The sequence below is a fragment of the Bombyx mandarina genome, chromosome 10 (assembly GCF_030267445.1).
Source record: "Bombyx mandarina strain Sakado chromosome 10, ASM3026744v2".
In the NCBI taxonomy this organism is placed as follows: domain Eukaryota; kingdom Metazoa; phylum Arthropoda; class Insecta; order Lepidoptera; family Bombycidae; genus Bombyx; species Bombyx mandarina.
In genome coordinates, this window is record NC_143217.1 from 15,194,313 (window position 1) to 15,202,121 (window position 7,809).

General features: G+C 35.7%; 1 protein-coding gene across 1 annotated transcript in view; it reads right to left on the reverse strand.

The window, feature by feature from the left end:
* The window catches only part of LOC114246955 (23 kDa integral membrane protein), a 36,558-nt gene that overhangs the window by 26,350 nt on the left and 2,399 nt on the right, over positions 1–7,809 (reverse strand). The window lies entirely within an intron of this gene.

The following is a 7,809-nucleotide window of genomic DNA, read 5'->3' on the forward strand; positions in this document are numbered from 1 at the left end:
CAATGCTTTGTTTTGAAATCAGTTGACCCCTTATGCTCAAAAACTTTACATGAAGTTGTTTAGCTTACTAAACTAGATCTGAAATCAGTATTTTTACCATCTCAGCGTCGGTAGCTTTTCTAAAACATCCACGGTCGAGAACTCATTTTAAACATCCAAATCCTTACTGAATGCATGGATCAGTTCGTCCCTCACTTGCTCCAATGTGGTCCAATACAAAGACCAGATATCGGCTTGTCTTGCTTGCTCTTTTGAACTCGATGTTCATGCGATGAAACAATTAGCATCATGATAGTTTCGTCCACATTTCCGCATCGGTCTTGATGTCACGCCCTCATCGGAACTGAACGGCGGCAAATAAAAGTTATAATGCCACCACAAGCCACAAGGGTACAGCATTTGCAGATAACATCACTTTTCGCCTTTTTAATACAGGTTGAGAGACCCATCACTTGTTCAACAGTGGGTTGCTTCATTCGGAGGCTTACGATTCATTTTGGGGCTGTGATCCCACTTCTGATGTCGGCGTTAAGTCAGGATTTACACACATAAGTTCTTTTACAATGAAAATACAATACAATTCTATAAAACTTTAACATTACTTGTTTACAACAAAAAGCCACGCCTGAGTTATTCAGTGGTTCTTACACAATTAGCCATTTTGTGTTGGTTATAACAACTACAACTTCTTTTATACAAACAAATGTAATTACTGCGAAACAATTCACAAAACATAGCTTAATATTCAAAATACATATTTTAGTGATTTTACATGACTCACATTTAATTTAATTTACATGAATTACTTTTAAGTAATATTAACTAACATTGTTATTATCCAGCCTAATAATAGATGGCGCCAACAACATCATTGCATAACAATTACAATACTTAATTAAATTATTAGTACTGTTAATTATCATATAAATTATTATTAATATTTATGCTTTATTCATATTTAATCATTTATACAGTCATTTGTGTTTTTAAACAATAATATAAACATTAAACATATTCTGAACATTTTCACATCAAAACAGTGTCTGCTAATTATTAAATATGGTAGAATAACAGTTTTGTTGCTAATAATAAATAAATATTAACATATAATAAACTAAACTATATATTATTATGTTAATTATTGCCAACAGTGGCGTTTGCGCCCATATATACAAACAAAGCGTGGGGTGCATGGTATCAGTAGGTAGTTATAAATATTTTATGAACAGATATAAGTGGACTTTTTGGCGGGAACGCGAGGAGTGAAGTTGTCTGATTTGTTTTATTTTGTCTATTTAGTGTTTCTTCGGGTTTAAATGTGTAATAATGGTGGTTTATTAACCGTTTAATATCTGTGAAAGCGCAAAAATGTGGGAAAATGAAATAAAGCCGCTGGACGTAACTTCTCGGGATCCTCCAAAAAGTCCACTGAAAAAATCTTAGTAAATGACCACCATTTTACTGAGATTAGATTTCATCTCATATCATCTCATTTAATTTCATCCCAGTTGATTAATGTCTCAAATTAATCATTTTCATTTCATTTCACTCCATAATATCATTTTGCATAAAATTAAGAATATACATTAAAATAAGACATGACTTAAAGGTCTCAGTAACCAGGTCATAAAATCTCTTAAAAAAAAAAAACAGATATAAGTAGTAAGAAGGGTTATTTTGATAATATCCTGAAAAGCACCCCACGCTTTTTTTACAATAAAATCATTTTAACTACACTATTTTTAATTCTAATTTATTAAAATTTGTTTTCTATTTTTTAGTTCGATTTTCTATAAAAGTGTATTTTGTTAGTTTTTTTAATTTATTATTTATTTATAACATAATTATTATCTTGATTTATGTCGCCGACAACTTACATAACGTTGATGGTTAATCGCAAAGCAAGTTTATTTTTACGCAATTCAAAACACATGGCCGTTAGCAATTCGGAAATAAAACATCGGAACGTCTTCGCCAAATGAATTAACATAATACCTTTTGAATTTGAGATGGTGTCTTATGAATCAGATACGCGTGGAGGCGCCCGGCCTTAACCAAGCTGATGGTATAAACAAGCTATTAATGTACTATGCGAGTATCTGTGCGTTTTTTATTGTGACCTTGAAATATTTTACCACTTAATTTATTTACACTATATTCGCGATTACAAAACACGACTGCGCGTTGTTAATGGCTTCGGAATTTTGGGAAGCTCTCATAGCATTGTCGGAGTTTAGCTGCCGATGAATACAGACTAATTCCAAATTTTAGTAACACCTAAAAACTGACACTAATAAATAATAGTTAAAATTTTTATTTTACACTTTTTAATTCAAAATTATTAAAATTGATTTTCTATTTTTTAGTTGGATTTTCTATAAAAGCGTATTTTGTTAAATTTTTTAAACTATTATTAATTTTTTAGTTTTTCGTTGAATTTTACATTTTTACAATCTTTTTTTTTCAATTTTTTTTTAAATATCGAATTGTCATCGGTCCTTAATAAGTATACCAAATTTCGAGTTAATCCGAAGTTTTGAGTGGGGTCATGTTCAAAGATTCCGTTACATACTAACGTGCATACGACTGAAGCTAATAAAAGGGAATTACAAAGGGATTGTGTCTATTGGATTTTATCTGCGAGAGAATGAGATGGAATACTTCATAAAAATCGCTTCAGCTATTAAATGAAGTATAATATTAATGTATGGACCGTTATTGTTGTTGTAAGACAAATTATACTGAAGTCTGGAATAAATACTAAATCTCATCAAAACGAGGGTCAGCACAGGGACCACTACGGAAAGATTTTGAAGTCCCCAACAACATTTCCGTACCTAAAGATGTAAGCATTTATCTCGACCTGATCTAATTTTGCCAATAGTTTATGGACGGATACGTGGGTAGTTGTTTTAAGTTTTTATTGGATATTTATTTTTAGTTACATAGTTTACAGAAATGTATTTTAAAATCTGTTGCTTAGAGACATCTTTCTCGAGACAAACACAATTTAAAAAGTTGAAATCATGAATTTTTTTTTATTACCCTTGTAGGCAGACGAGCATACGGCCCACTTGATGGTGAGTGGCTACCGTCGCCCATGGACTTCAGCAATGCCTACCTACCTATATTACTTTACGTCTCTATCCTCGGTTTATTTCCATTAAATATTTCACCTTATTCGTAATATGCTGGAAGTGGGGCATGTTAGGAATCTCCATAGATACCGAGCGAAGCAATCGCGGAGAGATGCTATTGCAATAATGTCCCAAGTGATATTTTGATGGACAAAATGCGAAAGGAATATAATGTACAAAGGTCGACCGGTATTGTTATACTATACGTATTTTGTAACATGATTTTGACTAAATCTTATTCAAGGTTACGAACTTAATTTAATATCGTCCAGTTCTTATTAATTTAAAAATATATATTGTTAAATTTGTGTGAAATGTAAATCTTGATCCGTCGTTATTACAAGTCGGTTAGAATTGTATGTTTTCATCAAAATTGTAATGGTTATTTCTTTGCCAGTGAAATATTTAATAGGTCGTAAGCGAATAAACATAAGCATATGCATAGGTGATAGCAGGATCATAAACGAATAAAAAGTAAAAAAATAATCATTTAAACTTCCGCAAAAAACCTAAGATTATTAATAACATTAGGAATAGATAGGATTCAATGCAGTATCTTAACAGGACGTCTGTTAAAAAAAAGGGTGCGTGTACTTATGTACGCGCGTAAGAAGTTATCCGGGAGTGGACCGGTATTGCCTCCGTCGAACAGCTGTTCCGGCTGGCTGCAGATAAAAACGAATATAGAAAGCTAACGGCCAACCTTCAGGATTGAAGAGGCACTGGAAGAAGAAGAAGAAGAAGAAGTTATACTTTATTTTTATTATTATTTTTTTTTTTTTTTTAATATTAAGTAATTAATAATAAATTTTAACGTTAAAAAATGAATGCTAATAACACATTTTTTTACGAGTGTACATGCGCGAAAGTTCACCTGCGGCTATATTCAGACTCGCCAAGTTACGTCGGTCGTATTGTAATAAGCGATTTAGTGGGCAACTTCATTTCTGTTAATTTCGTGTCACGGTGCGCGCGCATCGTAAAATTTCACTCTCATCAATTTTTCATAACGCGCCTAAAGAAATATAATTTCAAAAGAGAAATTTCACCTCGTATTAGATACGATTAGTAAAAAAATACTATGAATGTAATAAACTCCCCTTCTTTTTTCGCAAACGCTGTGACATGTACTTTTTCAAGCAAGGCTTGCGGAATAAACTAGGCGGTAGGCACTGGAGATAATCACCATAAGATAGACCGTATGCTCATCTGCCTACAAAAGCGAACGTTTTAAGGCTAGATTCTGTACATTTTCCTATCCACTGAGTTTCTAGCCGGTTCTGTTCAGTGGGTCGCGATCCCGATCCGGTAGTAAATCGCAGCAACTGCTCTGGCTAGGGCTAGTGTTAGGAAAATCTCTCAGGTTGAGCCCGTGAGCTTACCTACCTATGAGAAGCTGGAATAGTTTCTTATGCTACCAGCGAATGGGTAGGAAAAAAAAGAAATATTTTCGTATCAGCCATAGTACATTCAATAAGCGTTAAAAAGCGAGCAAGCAACAGATTTAATGTAACAAAGAATCGTCCTTCACGCATTGAGTATTGTGGAACACCGATATTACTATTGGAACAATGTAAATTGTTTGTAATGATGCTGTTCAAAATACATTTGATGATAATGTAAAATAAAGCGAAACTCTAAAACTAAATATTTAAAAAAACAACATTACGTATAGTATAAGAATAACAATTTACCTAACAAAATAATAGCATCATAGGAATTTATTAATGCTTATTGACTGGTGGTAGTACCTCTAGTGAGTCCGCGCGGGTAGGGACCACCACTCTGCCTATTTCTGCCGTGAAGCAGTAATGCGTTTCGGTTTGATGGGTGGGCAGCAGTAACTATACTAGAGACCTTAGAACTTATATCTCAAGGTGGGTGGCGCATTTACGTCGTAGATGTCTATGAGCTTAACACCAGGTGGGCTGTGTGAGCTCGTCCACCCACCTAAGCAATAAAAAAAAGTTTATGACGAATTTAAGAAAGGAAAAACCTACTTGCCTTCTCTGGAAGAATTTGAAGTCAAGCTCTTAGCACAGCCCAAGAACATAATGTAAAAGTCTCGATTGGATTAATATAATGACATGTAGACCTGGCCTTCGAATTGATACCAGTTGATTTGCGGTAGAAATAGCCCCACCAGTGTGGGCTTAATTTACCATATCAACACTGGATAACACAGACGACACACGCATAAGTCCTTAAAGGTAATTTAGCAGCAGCTGGATTGTAAGTTACTGTTTTCTTGACATTATCGATAATCACGCACTAGCTTTTGTTAATTCCCGGTTCAAAACGACTTGTCAAAGTGTCATGTCCAAAGTTTAGCCAAAAGCCGTGCGCCATTCATTGGTGCCAAGTTTAGTAACAGGGGTACAGGCGTTTAAGTGACATTATATGGCCCAAGAGAAAGTCTTAAGTGAGTAGTTAATGTTAGGGTCTGGTTGGAGTGAGCTTCGTTAAGAACGAATAAAGTATAATATTCATGGGTCATCGTCATTATCGATCTCTAGTCCAATGACTTCAAATATCCCTTTAAGCGTTACATGAAAACTGTCCTAAATAATAATGTATTCGTTTCCGGAAGCCGGTGTTGTAATTGGGTCGCCATTAACGCAGTTGAATATTTGATCCACCTTGTACGTTAGGAACGTTTGATTGAGTGATAGCGTGACCGAATGACCTGTATGATTTATCGAGTAAGGTTCACTCAATCGAAGAACTCATTCTTTGTTTGAAGCTACAAAATGTGGTAAGGAAAAGTTTGAAACTGCTTAGATATAATACGGGTTTTTATACTCCAATTGGATAGTGATACATTCAATATTTTTGGTTAAATTTTTAATCAATTCCGAGGTTCTGATTCCCAGTTGAAGATATTCGAGATCTAGGAGTGTTTTTTTCTTATAGTTGGTAGTCCAAAATACAAGACAACGTCCTAGCGAGGAGCTATTGATTGGGGGTGAATTGATACGCGCGCACACCTTGAGACAATCAATTAGAGATTGTAAGCTTATAGGGCTATCTACCAAGACCAATTGTTTATGCTATAAATAAAAAATAAAACAATAAATAGCCAATGCTTTATTTAACTGCAACCATTTTTCAAGGATATTACTTAGTGTAGTAGAAACACTTAAGTTCAATAATAATAATGAGTCATCAAATTACATCATAAAGTATGGACCACGTGCTCATTTAAAACAATGATTCACTGTGTAGTATCGTAGAACGGGAGAATGGTTACCGTTGACCATATATTTGAGATTGGCTAACTATGAAAATAATAGGTTTTCCTACTATTCGCCGTCGTTGGTGTAGTAAAAATGTATTTTTTTTTATTTAATATTTTCAGGATCATCGACAGGACAATGGGATTATTTTACTATGAATTAGTTTCGCAGATTGGAGGATGGATAATTTCATTAACTCTTCATTATGGAATTGTTCGTTTTTATTAGGAAGTTATGCTTACTGGTAGCTTTCCAGTTTCACCCGACAGGTGGGCGAGTATGGGCTCGTCTAGGAGGGGTGAGATTTACTAACAGCCCATCCGAAGGAATCCTAACAGCTCAAGGGCAGCTGCTTTTTTTCCTACCTATGCTGAGAGCCTTGAGAGGCTATTTCAGCTTCGCCTTAACGTGTAAGTGAGCTCACGGGGCTCAAACCGGAGTGTTGCTAACACTGGCCCTAGCAAGAGCAGTGCTTCGCAGAATCTACCACTGGATTGGAAACGCGACCCACTGAGAAGATCCGGCGAGAAACTCAGTGGGCTGTGTATATGGGTTAATTTACTCGCCGAGCCCTTCGAGTTCGCAAGCGACGGGTTCGGCGAAGACGGTGACCGGTGCTTGTGGTACCTAAAAGCACTTTTAATGGATCGGGAGGATCCGTAATGACGTGATTAGGGCGACGTCCACTGTTTACCATTCGGTCTACAGGATCAGGTATTTAATTCCCGGCCGCCATGACAAGAGGGTTTTCATGTTGTGACCGGGCAGCTGCTTCGCAAATGCATATAATATCGGATCTGAATCGCGAATAACAGATCATAGTGCGATAAACTCAGCGGGCTGAAGTTATGAGCTAAGATACTCGTCCAACTCTTCACCTAGTTACAGAAGTACAGTTATCAGAGTCCCTAAGCCTGAGTGTCAGAGTTGCAGGCGTCTAGTGAGGGAAGTTAGTGGATCGGGTTGATATTTAAGAATGTAAGAATGGATGATATTTCAGCTTATATACGGGTTTCTTTAGTAATAAATGGTATCTTCTGCGGTATTTGAACAGTTAGCCGCATCATTCGTTAGGAATATCCCGGGCGTCTTATACTATACTTGACCACGGATGCTCGTGATTCCCCTTCTATTAAGTCACTGAGCAGTAAGTGTAAAAATATAAAACCCGAAAACGTCACAATGTGAACGATCGCGGAAAACCTAATTCAGTAATAAAATAAAAACAAATTATACTTCACTAATATAATGACTCGTGTTCACTTGTTGACTTAAAGACCGGAAGAGTGAAGACTCTTTTATGACAACTGGGTATTTAAAGACGCCGCGTAAGAAGCTACGGACAACAGTTGATATATTTCTAAAGGATTGGACTACGTTACTTCTGAGAGAGTAGCAAGACTGGTGAACATGACCCTTAACTTTTACTCACTGCT